We start from the raw sequence: 15,356 nt of genomic DNA on the forward strand, positions 1-15,356 counted from the left end.
AACCCGTAGTGAGACTGCTATTCATATACAGATAGGCCGGCACCATCTACGGTACCTGCGGAACCCGTAGTGAGACTGCTATTCATATACAGATAGGCCTGCACCATCTACGGTACCTGCGGAACACGTAGTGAGACTGCTATTCATATACAGATAGGCCGGCACCATCTACGGTACCTGCGGAACCCGTAGTGAGACTGCTATTCATATACAGATAGGCCTGCACCCTCTACGGTATCTACGGAATACGTAGTGAGACTGCTATTCACGTACAGATAGGCCGGCACCCTCTACGGTATCTGCGGAATACGTAGTGAGACTGCTATTCACGTACAGATAGGCCGGCTCCCTCTACGGTATCTGCGGAACACGTAGTGAGACTGCTATTCATATACATGTAGGCCTGCACCATCTACGGTATCTGCGGAACACGTAGTGAGACTGCTATTCATATACAGATAGGCCGGCACCATCTACGGTATCTGAGGAACCTGTAGTGAGACTGCTATTCATATACAGATAGGCCGGCACCATCTACGGTATCTGCGGAACCCGTAGTGAGACTGCTATTCATATACAGATAGGCCTGCACCATCTACGGTATCTGCGGAACCCGTAGTGAGACTGCTATTCATATACAGATAGGCCTGCACCATCTACGGTACCTGCGGAACCCGTAGTGAGACTGCTATTCATATACAGATAGGCCGGCACCATCTACGGTATCTGCGGAACCCGTAGTGAGACTGCTATTCATATACAGATAGGCTGGCACCATCTACAGTATCTGCGGAACCCGTAGTGAGACTGCTATTCATATACAGATAGGTCGGCACCATCTACGGTACCTGCGGAACACGTAGTGAGACTGCTATTCATATACAGATAGGCCTGCACCATCTACGGTATCTTAGGAACCCGTAGTGAGACTGCTATTCATATACAGATAGGCCGGCACCATCTACGGTATCTGCGGAACCTGTAGTGAGACTGCTATTCATATACAGATAGGCCGGCACCATCTACGGTATCTGCGGAACCCGTAGTGAGACTGCTATTCATATACAGATAGGCCGGCACCATCTACGGTATCTGCGGAACCCGTAGGGAGACTGCTATTCATATACAGACAGACCTGCACCATCTACGGTAGCTGCGGAACCCTTATTGAGACAGCTATTCATATACAGATAGGCTGGCACCATCTACGGTATCTGCGGAATACGTAGTGAGACTGCTATTCATATACAGATAGGCCTGCACCATCTACGGTACCTGAGGAACCCGTAGTGAGACTGCTATTCATATGCAGATAGGCCGGCACCATCTACGGTATCTGCGGAACACGTAGTGAGACTGCTATTCATATGCAGATAGGCCGGCACCATCTACGGTATCTGCGGAACACGTAGTGAGACTGCTATTCATATACAGATAGGCCGGCACCATCTACGGTCCTACGGGCAGGACACAGTTATATACACACGCGGGGGCAGGACACCGTTATATACACACGCGGGGGCAGGACACCATTATATACACACGCGGGGGCAGGACACCATTATATACACACGCGGGGGCAGGACACAGTTATATACACACGCGGGGCAGGACACAGTTATACACACTCGCGGGGCAGGACACAGTTATATATACACGCGGGGCAGGACACAGTTATATATACACGCAGGGCAGGACACAGTTATATATATACACGCAGGGCAGGACACAGTGTATACAGTGAGTTGGGGTATTGGGGTCTGCACTGTGCACAGTGACGTCACAGTACCCGGTGTGTGTATATATATATATATATATATATATATAATGCTCCGGGGTCTGGCACTCCCTTTAGAATAATCTAATAGTCACTGGTGCCCTCGCAGGTAATTGCATATAGAATCTCGGCGCAGCAGTTTCAGTAAGAAAAACACGGAGAAGCTTCTCCGTGTTTTTCTTACTGAAACTGCTGAGTGCCGCGCCGCCGAGATTCTATATATATATATATATATTATATATATATACATACCAGTGTAAGTATATATGCAATAACTACTGACCAGTGTTATTAAATGAAAAACAAGTAACTGATCACTAAAAAGTAAGCCCAAAAACAAGCCCAAACCCTTACTAAAAAGCTGCCAAAAAAGCCCAACTTAAGTTTTTGGTTTCCTAATTAGAATATATATAGTGTAATTATTGGTGCTATGTCTGGTTGCTGGATGGACTGAAGTTCTGGATCTTGAAGTCAGGTGGATAGTTTCAGTTTCTTGAACTTTTTCTTCTGCTATCTGGTTCTCCAGTCGGGATGGTAATGATATCCCGGCAGACGGGGTGCCAGGGGTCAATATACCAACAGCGGCATCCTGGCCGCAAGAATACTGGCAGCGGGGCAAGCGCAAAGAGTGCGGTCACCACGGCACGGCGGCTCACTGCACTCACCACAGGTTTTATTGTCACTCTATGGGTGTAGTGGACACACGAGTGGGAAAACCCGTGGCGAGCGCTGACGGCATTCCCGTCTGTCAGGATTTCGGCTTTAGGATCCTTAATGCCGGGATCACGACAGCTGGGTAACTACATCCCGTCCAGTCGGTGGTAAGGGGGATACTGACGGGGGCGATCTTAACATAGACGGCTCAGCACACATTTCTCCCCCCGCTCAGCGCAGTGCGATGCGAGGGGGGATGACGACGGGGGGCCGCTCACTTCACACAGAGGCCCACTAGATTGAGTCTGCATGCAGGTGGTGCATCGCTATCGCTGTGGGGGAACACACGGCAGATCCCTGCTTACACACTGATCTCTCCCTGTAGACATTATGGGCCTTATTCAGACCCTGACACAGACTGATTCTCAGCAATCTGCGCAGGCTATGATGATGCGATGGCGTGCTGGAAGGATGCATTCCTATCATAATGGACAGGCGACGGGTGTCCGTGGGCAGTGTTGTGACATTGGCGGGGAGTGTCACAGTAAGACGTGTCATGGCATTTCCTGCGATTGGAAACATGGCGGCGGCGGTGCTTATGCATAGGCCGGGGTCAGTCACTATGTGTATTGCGATGGCATGGCGGGGCAGCACCACACTGTTCTGATAAAACTCTGAATAATGTCCATAGCGTGCAGAGAGGCGCCGGTCACTATCATTATGTCACGTGACAGCCATGTGACACAATGTAACCCCCATCTATTCATCCGCAGCGTCTCCCCTGTGTCTGTGTGAGGAATGACTGTATGAAAGACACCTCTGATGGGCGGTGCCAGTAACAACATTCATAAAATAAAATATATAAAAAAAGCCCAAACACAAGCAACAAGCAACCACCAAAGAAACATAATATAAATGTATATATATAGATATAGATAGATATATATAAATATAAATAAAGCAACTTGGGGGAAAAACTATGCTACTGACCTGTATATACTGGAGGGGAGCGCATGGGATTATGGGTAGGCACAGCCGCAGTCACTAAGCAACCAGTAGCTCTCCCGCTCATAGGCCGTAGTAACCCGTCACTCATCTTATAGCCCCGCCCACTCCTTATTTCATACACCAAGGAGTCCATCATCTAGCCCCGCCCACTGTACTCGTCATTGGTCGGACTGTCCCGTCACTCATCGTGACGTGTTTGGGAGGGAGAGGGGGCGGGGCTGCGACCTATGGGCGGGAGAAAGGTGACTGAGTGACTGGACCCTGCGACCAATAGCTAGAGACAGGGGCGGGGCTGGCTGAGTGACGGGTTGCTACAGCCTATGAGACAGTGGGCGGGGCTGGTGGCTGATCCCATGCCTATACGGTGACCCGGAAACAGTGCCCCGCCCCTTCCTGTACACAGAGCTCCGCCCCCGGTCTCCTCCAGGTAATGGCCGCCGCCCCCTCTGCTGCCGGGCAGGGTGTATGTGCTGCAGTGTGTGGTGCATGGAGAGTATATTACCCGTGTCATACACACACACAGCGCTGCTCACACTGATGTCACTGCTCATACAGGAGTGTTACACATAGGAGGCGGTATATACACATAGGGGGGTGCGGTATATACACATGGTAAATGTTAGATCCAAGGGGCATAAGGGACCTTTTCCGTTAGGGGGAGGAGCCACGACTCAAGGGGGAGGAGCTAGGCCAGCGGGATAGTTGCTCTACTGTCCACGCCACCAACTATTACCTTTAGTAATCAGGTTGTGAGCGAAGCGAGCCACCGAGCCCGAAGCGTGGCGAGGATTCTTTTCGGGCACCCTGTTCGGCCGTTGCTCCTCCCCCTGATGACGTAGCTCCTCCCCTTGAAACGTCAGAAGGTCCCTTCTCCCACTCCGAAATAGAACCAACCATACACACATAGGGGGCAGTATACACACATAGGGGCAGTATACACACATAGGGGGCGCTATATACACATGGGGGGCGGTCTACACACATAGGGGGCGGTATACACACATAGGGGCAGTATACACACATAGGGGCAGTATACATACATAGGGGCAGTATACACACATAGGGGCAGTATACATACATAGGGGCAGTATACACACATAGGGGGCGCTATATACACATGGGGGGGCGGTATACACACATAGGGGGCGGTATACACACATAGGGGGCGGTATACACACATAGGGGGGCGGTATACACACATAGGGGGCGCTATATACACAGGGGGCAGTATACATACATAGGGGGCGCTATACACACATAGGGGGCGCTATACACACATAGGGGTTGGTATACACACATGGGGGGGCGGTATACACACATAGGGGGTGAATAGGGTTGCCCCTTGTCTCCTGTCCCTTCCCATTTGCCCCCTACCTGCCTCCCATATCCCCCTCCCCTGCCTGTCTCCTTCTATCCCCATCACCTGATGTGACACCGCAACCCTGGCACTCCACATGCATTCCTACTGTCCACTTTCCGTCAAGAACCTCATCTCCCAGTCCTCAAACCCCGGCACCCCTTTTCCACTGTCAACTCGCTCCTCTGCCCCACACCCCCCACACCCCGCCTCCTCGTCTCCCCCCCCTCCCCGCCCCCTCACTCTCTGCTCTTGACTTTGCCACCTACTTCCCATCCAGAATTGGCTCCCTATGGCAGGATATCACATCCCACCAGACCCTGAGCAACCCCCTCCTCCACCCCCCCCCCCCCCTTACCTCCTACCAACTCTGACATCTCTCTTCTTTGTATCTAGTGTGGAAGTCATGGCCCTCAGCCGTTCCTCACCCTCTCCACCTCCCCATTTGACCCTATCACCTCCTCCGCTACCTCTCTTCTTCTGCCTGTTCCCATCTCTCCCTCTCATCTCTCCCTCTCATTCTCTCCCTCTCCCTTCATTCTCACACTGCCCCCTGTGCCTTCCATCATGCTCTTGTCTCCCCTATTCTTAAAAAACCTTCCCTTCATCCAACCAATCTCTCCAACTATCGACCATCTCTCTCCTCCTAACTCCTTGAGCGTATAGTCTACATCCGCCTGTCTTTCCTCAAACTCACTGCTTGTCCCATTCCAGCCTGGCTTCCGTCCTCTCCACTCCACTGATACTGCCCTCGCTGAAGTCTACAAAGACCTCCATGCTGCCAAATCCAATGGTCACTACTCTCTGCTTATTCTCCTTCACCTCTCTGCTGCATTGGACACTGTGGACCACCCTCTCCTGCAATTACTTTTCTCTAGCATCCATAAGGGATATTGTAGACAGAATTAGTACCATGGGGTATAGACGGGTCCAAAGGAGCACGTGCACTTTAAACATTCTACCACTGGGTGTGCTGGCTCCTCCCCTCTATGCCCCTCCTACAGCTCAGTTTAGATAAAGAGCCCTCAGGAGAGGATGCTCACTCTGCATCTCCAGAGTTTTCCATCATTTTTATTTCTAACTTTTAATGATTTCGGTATGCTGTTTGGGCAACAGTATACCTGCACCATGGGAGTTTTTTTTTTTTTTGGGGGGGGGGGGGGGGGGGGTGGTCACCGGCCTCCTGAGGTGTAGAGCTGCTTCCCCGTTGCATGACCACCGTCCTGAAGGGCTGTTTGTTCAGCGGGGCATGGCGCCTTGTCTGTCGCAGCCGCAGCATTGCGCACACCCCTGACACTGCCTGAAGGTGATCGTCGGTGGTGAGTACCAACCGGGGGGACCCGCTAGGGGAGGTCCCCCGGACAAATGTGCGGCTGATTCTCCTGGGGGGGACCCGCTATAGCCCCTGCGTGAGACTGGCTAAACACAGGTGAACCAAGCATTTATGTGAGGTTGTACATAGATAAGGAGACATGGGCAGTATAAATATACAGCAGTAGCTCCGGCGCCATGGCGGGGGGCGGAGCTACATTAGAGCGGGCTCAGCGGCATATTGGCGTCTTCCTCTGCATGAGCTGCAGCAGCCTCCACAGCTCCTCCAGAACTGCCCCTGTATACACTGGTACCGGGTATAGGGGTGGGGGGAGCCGCTATCATTGTGCACAATAATCCCCTGTGGGGTTTTATAAAGAATCTCACTGTGGTTACACAGATGTAACAACCACTGACAGCCTCACTGGGGCCGGTCACCATTGGGTGCGCTGGAGTCCTCTTTTCTCTGTCTCCTCTCACATGCAATAGGGCAGGCTTGTCATACATCATATCAGGCTGTATTGTGTGTGTATATTGTACTGTTTTCTACTACACTATGGTAAAACAGAAGTCTTGCAGTGTGTGTAATGCCAGGTTCTCTCCTAGCACATCCAGCTCAATATCATGTGAGCAGTGTAGTCAGTCATCTCATGCTGATACTAATGTGGGGGAGAATGCGGAGCCCCCTTGGTTGGGGGCTATAACAACTATAATGTCTGATATGTCATCTCAGCTCACTGCAACTGCAAACAAGACACAAGAACTGCAACAAGCAGTGGCTAGCCTTACTGCTAAGCGTCGCTCCCTGCCTGCTTCACAGAAACCTGCTCTACCAGCACTCCTATCATATGATACTGATGATGATGATGTACAGGATGATGGGGATCCCACCCCAATCCAGGGTATTGAACCCCTCGTATTGGCTATTAGGGAGATGTTAAAGCTCCCCCTGGGGGATGCAAGTACTCAGCAGTCATTTTTCCTCCCTCAAAAGGAACCAAAAGTCACATTCCCTGATTCCACGGAATTGGATGACTTATTTAAACTAGCCTGGAAGAATCCAGATAAAAGATATCATGGTGACGAAAAGGTTTCTGAATACCTTCCCCTTTGCCCCTGAAGGCAGAAAATTCTGGGAAGAATCCCCAGCCGTAGACGTCTCAGTGTCTCGCCTTTCTAAAAAGGCGGTGCTCCCTGCTCCGGGCTCCCTTACGGTGAAGGACCCGGCGGATAGGAAAATAGAGACCACTCTAAAATCTATTTTCTCCTACGTCCTAGAGGATGCTGGGGATGCTTCAAGAACCATGGGGTATAGACGGCATCCGCAAGAGACATGGGCACACTACAAGACTTTGAATGGTTGTGAACTGGCTCCTCCCTCTATGCCCCTGCTCCAGACTTCAGTTTAGATTCTGTGCCCAGTGAGACTGGATGCACACTGAGGAGCTCTCCTGAGTTTCTCTGAAAATACTTTTTGTTAGGTTAATTATTTTCAGGGAGACCTGCTGGCTACAGGCTCCCTGCATCGTGGGACTGAGGGGAGAGAAGCAGACCTACTTCTTAAGAGTTCAAGGGCTCTGCTTCTTAGGCTACTGGACACCATTAGCTCCAGAGGGTTCGATCACTACGGTACACCTAGCTGCTCGTTCCCGGAGCCGCGCCGTCACCCCCTCACAAAGCCAGAAGATAGAAGCCAGGTGAGTATGAGAAGATCAGAAGACTTCAGTGACGGCAGAAGAGGTTCCGCGCTGCGCGCCATGCTCCCACACATAACACAGCACTGCAGGGTGCAGGAGGGGCGCCCTGGGCAGCATGAACACCTCAAATCAGACTGCCTTGAGTTATAACAGTGCCCCAGGCACTAGATAAGGGTCCCCCGCCAGTATAAACATTTTTAAGCGGGACTGAAGCGCGATATGTAGTGGGCGGGGCTTAGCCCACATACCTCTGACCAGCGCCATTTTCTCTCAGAAGCTGCAGAGACGCTGGCCCTGTCCTCCACACGGCTGTACAAGTAACAGGGTGCAAAACGGGGGGGGGGGGGGGGCACAAATAAATTGGTGCAGATTTGTATATATATAAAGCGCTAACAGGTCTGGGCAGTCATGTCACTGGCCTCAGTACCGGGATAGGCGCTGGGTGTGAGCTGGCAGAACGCTCTCTGTGTCTCTCTTACAGGCTTTATTGTGGGTCTGTCTCCTATAGTCACAGTGTGGTTGTGGCTGTCGGTACGTGTGTGTCGACATGTCTGAGGCTGAATGCTTTTCCCAGGAGGAGGCTGGAGTGGGGACAGAAAATACTGTGAGAGTGACCGTGTCGGCACCGCCGACGGATGATTGGATGAATATATGGAGAGCGTTTTAAACGCAAACGTGACTAAGTTGACTAAGAGATTTGATAAATCTGAGTCTAAGAACCAGACATTGAGGAAATCCATGGAAGATGCTTTGTCACAGGCCCAGTCCCCTTCGGGGTCACAGAAACGGGTGGCATTCTGTATGCCGGCGGTCGGGCTCCCGGCGCTCAGTATACCGGCGCCGGGAGCCCGACCGCCGGCATACCGACACTTATTTTCCCTCGTGGGGGTCCACGACCCCCATAGAGGGAGAATAAAATAGTGTGGCGCGCGTAGCGCGCCACCGTGCCCGTAGCGTGGCGAGCGCAGCGAGCCCGCAAGGGGCTCATTTGCGCTCGCCACACTGTCGGTCAGCCGGCGGTCGGGCTCCCGGCGCCGGTATGCTGGGCGCCGGCAGCCCGACCGCCGGCCAGCCGTAGTGAACCCACAGAAACATGCAGTTACCCAGATAGCAGAGACAGATACCGACACGGACTCTGATTCCAGTGTCGACTATAGTGATGCCAGATTACATCCAAAGCTGGCTAAGAGCATTCAGTACATGATTGTGGCGATAAAAGACGTGTTACATATCACTGAGGACCCTGCTGTCCCTGATACTAGGGTCTGTATGTATAAAGGAAAGAAACCTGAGGTGACGTTTCCTCCCTCTCATGAACTGAACGCTCTTTTTGAAAAGGCTTGGGAAAATCCTGACAAAAAGATACAGGTTCATAAAAGAATTCCAGTGACATATCCGTTCCCCTCTGGGGACAGGGAAAGGTGGATGTCAATCCCCACTGTAGACAAAGCTTTATCGCGTGTATCCAAAAAGGTGGCGCTTCCGTCCCCTGACACGGCAGCCCTAAAGGATCCTGCGGATCGTAAGCAGGAAAATACCCTGAAATCCATTTATGTCACTACAGGGTCACTGCTCAGGTCTGCCGTTGCTGTGGCATGGGTGAGTAGCCCTATTGAAAGGTGGGCAGAGAACTTGTCATCTGAGGTAGATACCCAGGACAGGTATAGCGTGCTTTTGACTTTGGGTCACATCAGGGATGCTGCAGCGTATTTAAAGGAAGCTGTGAGGGATATTGGCTTTTTGGGATCAAGGGCCAATGCCATGGCAGTCTCAGCTAGGAGAGCGTTGTGGATTCATCAATGGAAAGCTGATGCTGACTCTAAGAAGGCGATAGAGTCTCTACCATTTAACGGTAGGGTCTTGTTTGGCGACGGCCTCACTGACCTGGTATCTACGGCTACCGCGGATAAGTCATGGTTCCTGCACAGCAAAAGAAAACGCCTCACTATCAAATGCAGTCCTTTCGGCCCAATAAATACAAGAAAGGACGAGGATCTTCTTTCCTTGCTACGAGAGGAAGGGGAAAAAGGTCACAAGCTGTGGTAAGTTCTCCAAGAGCAGAAGTCCTCCCCTGCTTCTGCCAAATCCACCGCATGACGCTGGGGCTCCTCTGAGGGAGTCCGCACTGGTGGGGGCACGTCTCGAACTTTTCAGTCAGGTCTGGGTGCGCTCGGACCTGGACCCTTGGATAGTCGAAATAGTAACCCAAGGGTACAAATTGGAGTTTTAAGACGTGCCCCCTCACCGATTTTTCAAGTCGGCCTTACCAGCATCTCTTCTAGAAAGGGAAATAGTAAGCGCTGCAATACTAAAGTTGTGACACAGTCAAGTGATTGTCACGGCGGGGGGAAGGGTTTTATACGAGCCTTTTCGTGGTCCTGAAGCCTGATGGCTCAGTCAGACCGATTCTGAACCTAAAATCCCTCAATTTCTTTCTAAAGAAATTCAAATTCAAGATGGAATCTCTACGTGCAGTGTTCTCCACGCTGGAAGAGGGGGATTTTATGGTATCGGTCGACTTAAAGGATGCATACTTGCATGTCCCCATATTTCCTCCGCATCAGGCTTACCTAAGATTTGCGGTACAGGATTGTCATTACCAATTTCAGACGTTGTCATTTTGTCTGTCCATGTTAGGGTCTCCTGCCCTGTGCTGCCACGTCGTCATGGCAACCGGGAGACAAGTGCTAGTGGAGTAACCTGAGCGCAGCTGATACTCCGGTTCGGGTCTTTTGCTGTGCAGTGGTTATAGGCTCTGTGCACGGCAGGGGATCCGGTGCTGGTTTTTGTGCTCACAGTCTGTGAGGTCTGAGTGGGGCGTGGACAGCACCTGCTTTATAAGGCCTCTTTTCAGGGTAAGCAGATGCTGCTGAATCTTTGTTGGTTAGTCAGTTCATGAAAGTTAGCCAGTACTGTGTAGCTTTGTATTTGTTTGTTGCTTACTGCAAATAGGCCTGGGGATTTGGTATTACACTCTGCCAATCCAGACCTAGCAGTAAGACTGGAGTCAGTCGTTTAGCTTGCGGGGGTTCTGTTACTACTCTGTGAATTTAGCAAGTTTGCGGCTGTATTCTAAGACTTGCCTGTCTAATCCTGTCTCACTGTGCTAGGTGTCAGGGGTCAGTTTAGTGGCAGTAAGCTAAAACCTGTGCACTGCAAGTGAGAATTAGGATTGTGGAGACTCTCCTTGTGTCTATCATTCCATCTCTGACCAAGGAGTTTACTGCCACACCCGTTGGTAACCCTTTAGGGTTTTGCTGTTGCCCTTAGCAACATCATTTCGGGTTCTCTACGTATTAAACACAACATCTTGCTTTTTCCATCTGAGCAGTTCTAATACAAGGGATATACCCAGTTCCTTAGCCTCTGGGCTTCTCTGTTCACTTTGTGTGTATTTTGTTACCCTATCACCTTCTGTGTACGTTATGTCATATTCCCCAGTTTGTCTGTGAGTCCATTTGTTTTGCATAACAGTTCAAACACCAGTACATTCCTGCAGACACTGGAGTGTATAACAATTCTGACACCAGTACTTTCCTGCAGGCACTGGTGTGCATAACATATTCAGCAGCCTAATACTCCTGTTGAAATTTTGTGGGAATATGGAGCATACCCCTCAAAATACGTTGCAACAGGTGGTCGATCAGGTGCAGGTCCTGACTCGACAATGTAATGATTTGTCCATTAAAATGCACACCTCCCAGGCTGCTGGCGGAGCTCCCGCAGCAGCAGCACCTGCAGGGGTTAAGGAGCCGAAAGTAAATTTCCCGGATCGTTTTTATGGAGATCGCTCGCAGTTCTTTTGTTTCAAGGAGAGCTGCAAGCTATACTTCCGGCTTAGGCCTCAGTCTTCTGGGTCGGAGATTCAGCGGGTGGGCATAGTGATTTCCTTGCTACAAGGAGACCCACAGGTCTGGGCATATGGGTTGCAGCCTGACTGTCCGTCGCTTAAAAGTGTTGATGTTTTTTTTACGGCACTGGGCATGTTGTATGATGACCCTGACAAGACGGCCTCAGACGAGGCTCAGATTTCGATCCTTAAGCAAGGGCGAAGGCCAGTTGAGGTTTACTGTACGGAGTTTCGGAGGTTGGCCCATGATACCCAGTGGAATGACCCAGCCCTGAGACACCAGTACCGAAGAGGTCTTTCTAACCAGATAAAGGACCAACTAGTACAATATCCCTTGCCTGATAGCTTGGATCAGCTCATGCAGTTATCCATCCGGGTGGATAGACGGCTGAGAGAGCGTAGGCTTGAAAGGGAGACTGAGATTTCCTTCCTTCCCAAGGGAACCTCAGACTCTGAGGAATTTTCCGAGGAGCCTATGCAGATTGGGGCTACCCGCCTCTCCTCGCGTGAGAAGACGCGGAGGAGACAGCAGGGGTTGTGTTTGTACTGTGGGAATAAAGGTCATGTGGTAGTATCATGCCCAGAAAAGCTGGAAAACTTCAGGGCCTGAGGGTGATGGGAAATATCCTGTCAGGCCAGAAGTCAGAATTTCCCAAGAAGACTTTTATCATTCCTGTGACCTTGAAGATCCTCGGTCAAACTGTCAAGACTGAGGCCTTTGTGGACAGTGGGGCCGACGGGGTTTTTATGGACCGCCAATTCGCCCTAAAACACTCTGTTCCCTTAGTACCCTTGGCATCGGAAATTGAGATTTGTGGGTTAAACGGGGAACCATTATCCCAAGGTAAAATTACCTCTAGCACTAGCCAGATTTCTTTGTTTATTGGAGCCACACACTCTGAAAAATTGTCCTTTTATGTGACTGTCTGTACTTTTGCCCCATTGGTGTTGGGGTTACCCTGGTTAAGGGCCCACAATCCTCAATTTGACTGGGTCTCTGGGGAGATTCTTAGTTGGGGTACTGATTGTTTCAGGAGTTGCTTGAGCCTTCCAGTCAGGCTCTCGCAGCTAAGTTTGCCAGGATTGCCAGGGTGTTATGAAGATTTTGCGGACGTGTTCTCCAAAAAAGTTGCAGAGGTACTACCTCCCCATCGCCCCTATGACTGTGCCATTGATTTGTTGCCAAATGCTAAGCTTCCCAAGAGCAGGTTGTACTCCCTGTCACGTCCTGAGACTCAGGCTATGGCAGAGTACATTCAGGAAAACTTGGCTAAGGGATTTATCAGACCTTTACAGTCTCCAGTTGGGTCGGGGTTCTTCTTCGTGGGTAAAAAGGACGGTTCGTTGCGACCCTGCATCGACTTCAGGGAATTGAACCGTATCACGATTAAAAACTCATACCCACTGCCTCTCATTTCGGTCTTGTTTGACCAGCTTCGTACTGCCACCATTTTTTCTAAGATTGACCTACGCGGTGCGTACAATCTAATCCGAATAAGAGAGGGGGATTAATGGAAGACTGCCTTTAATACCCACTCAGGGCATTATGAATATTTGGTGATGCCTTTTGGGCTCTGTAATGCCCCGGCAGTCTTCCAGGATTTCATGAATGATGTGCTCAGGGAATATTTGGATAGATTCTTAGTTGTATACTTAGATGACATCCTAATCTTCTCCCATTCCCTGGAGGAACATCGGAAGCATGTACGCTTAGTCCTCCAGAAACTCAGAGACCACCGGCTTGGGGCGAAGCTGGAGAAGTGCGAATTTGAAGTTCAGCAAATCGCATTTCTAGGATATATTATCTCCCCAGAAGGTTTCCAAATGGAGGGTTCCAAGGTACAGGCAGTCCTGGATTGGGTGCAGCCCACTAGTTTGAAGGCGCTTCAGCGTTTCCTGGGCTTTGCAAATTTTTATAGACGATTTATCGCTGGATTTTCGTCTATAGTGGCGTCCTTGGTGGCACTCACTAAGAAAGGGGCGGATGTTGCTCACTGGTCTTGTGAGGCTAAAGCGGCTTTTGCCCGTCTCAAAAGGGCATTTGTTTCGGCCAAGGTGCTGCGACACCCAGATCCAGAGCGTCCTTTTGTGGTGGAGGTGGATGCCTCTGAGATGGGTATTGGGGCAGTGCTTTCTCAGATGGGAGTGTCTGATAATCGCCTTCATCCCTGTGCTTACTTTTCCCGTAAATTTTCGCCTGCCGAGATTAATTATGACGTGGGTAACCGGGAATTCTTGGCTATTAAGGATGCACTCGAGGAGTGGAGACACTGGCTTGAGGGGGCTAAGTTTGTGGTCTCAATTCTCACTGACCATAAGAATCTGGCATATTTAGAGTCAGCGAAGCGTCTCAATTCCAGGCAGGCACGATGGGCTTTGTTTTTTGCTCGCTTTAATTTTTTGATAACATATCGCCCTGGGTCAAAAAACATCAAGGCTGATGCGCTCTCGCAGAGTTTTGCTCCAATCCAGGAGACCACCGAGGAGCCGTTGCCCATTGTTTCCCCATCATGTATTAAAGTGGGCATTACCCAGGACCTCTTATCATTAGTCCTTAGAGCACAGGAGCAGGCTCCTCCAGACCTTCCGGTAGGTCTTTTGTTTGTGCCTCCTAGGTTAAGACAGCGAGTGTTCCTGGAATTCCATGCCAAGAAGTCGGCAGGTCACCCGGGTATTGCCAGAACTCGGGAGTTGCTATCTAGGGCGGTGTGGTGGCCCTCGGTGGCTAAGGATGTGGATCAGTGGGTTCGGGCATGTGACATCTGTGCCCGAAATAAGACTCCTAGAGGGGTTCCTGTTGGCCCATTACATCCACTCTCTATCCCATCTAAGCCATGGACCCACATTTCAATGGATTTTGTGGTGGACTTGCCCAAATCCTCGGGGATGACAGCCATCTGGGTTGTCGTTGACAGGTTTTCGAAGATGGCGCACTTCGTTCCACTGGTTGGGCTGCCATCAGCCAGACGCCTGTCTGAATTATTTATGCTGCATGTTGTGCGTCTCCACGGGTTGCCACTTGATGTGGTCTCTGACCGCGGATCCCAGTTTGTGGCCAAATTCTGGAGGGCATTTTGTTCCGATCTCCAGATTTCTGTCAGCTTGTCGTCAGGCTACCATCCGCAGTCTAATGGGCAGACTGAAAGGGTGAACCAGTCCTTGGAACAGTTTCTCAGGTGTTATGTCTCCAAGTGTCAGACTGACTGGGTTGCTCATCTGTCCATGGCGGAGTTTGCCTATAACAACGCGGCTCACTCTGCTACAGGGATCTCTCCCTTCCTTTGTGTGTATGGGCATCATCCTAAGGCCAATTCTTTTGACCCCCTGGACTCCACGCCTGGTGGTTCCTCTGTGGTTTCGGTCCTTAGAGGTATTTGGCGGAAAGTGAAGAAAGCCCTTGTGTCTGTGTCATTAGTGACCAAAAGGGTTTTTGATAAGCGGAAAAGACCCTGCAGCTTCAAATTAGGAGACTTCGTCTGGTTGTCTACCAAGAATTTGAAGTTGAGACAGCCATCTCATAAGTTAGGCCCCCGGTTCATCGGCCCTTATAAGATCACCAGGGTTATCAATCCGGTGGCATTTCAGTTAGATCTGCCCCGTTCTTTGGGTATCAATAAAACATTTCATTGTTCCCTTTTAAAACTGGCGATTAGTAATCCTTCTTCCAGTGGAAGACCTTCCCCTCTTCTGATACGTGGCCAG

At 50.6% G+C, this 15,356-nt stretch overlaps 2 protein-coding genes across 4 annotated transcripts in view; one reads left to right on the forward strand and one right to left on the reverse strand.

Moving 5' to 3' along the window:
- The window catches only part of LOC134983868 (zinc finger protein 585A-like), a 152,780-nt gene that overhangs the window by 65,482 nt on the left and 71,942 nt on the right, over positions 1-15,356 (reverse strand). The window lies entirely within an intron of this gene.
- LOC134983859 (oocyte zinc finger protein XlCOF6-like) overlaps positions 3,823-15,356 on the forward strand; it is a 50,167-nt gene continuing 38,633 nt past the window's right edge. For all 3 annotated transcript variants that reach the window (XM_063949477.1, XM_063949479.1, XM_063949478.1), the window contains exon 1: positions 3,823-3,866. The gene's annotated coding sequence lies outside the window, so the exon portion shown is untranslated. The remainder of the gene's footprint in view (positions 3,867-15,356) is intronic.

Source organism: Pseudophryne corroboree, assembly GCF_028390025.1.
Source record: "Pseudophryne corroboree isolate aPseCor3 chromosome 3 unlocalized genomic scaffold, aPseCor3.hap2 SUPER_3_unloc_27, whole genome shotgun sequence".
Taxonomy (NCBI): domain Eukaryota; kingdom Metazoa; phylum Chordata; class Amphibia; order Anura; family Myobatrachidae; genus Pseudophryne; species Pseudophryne corroboree.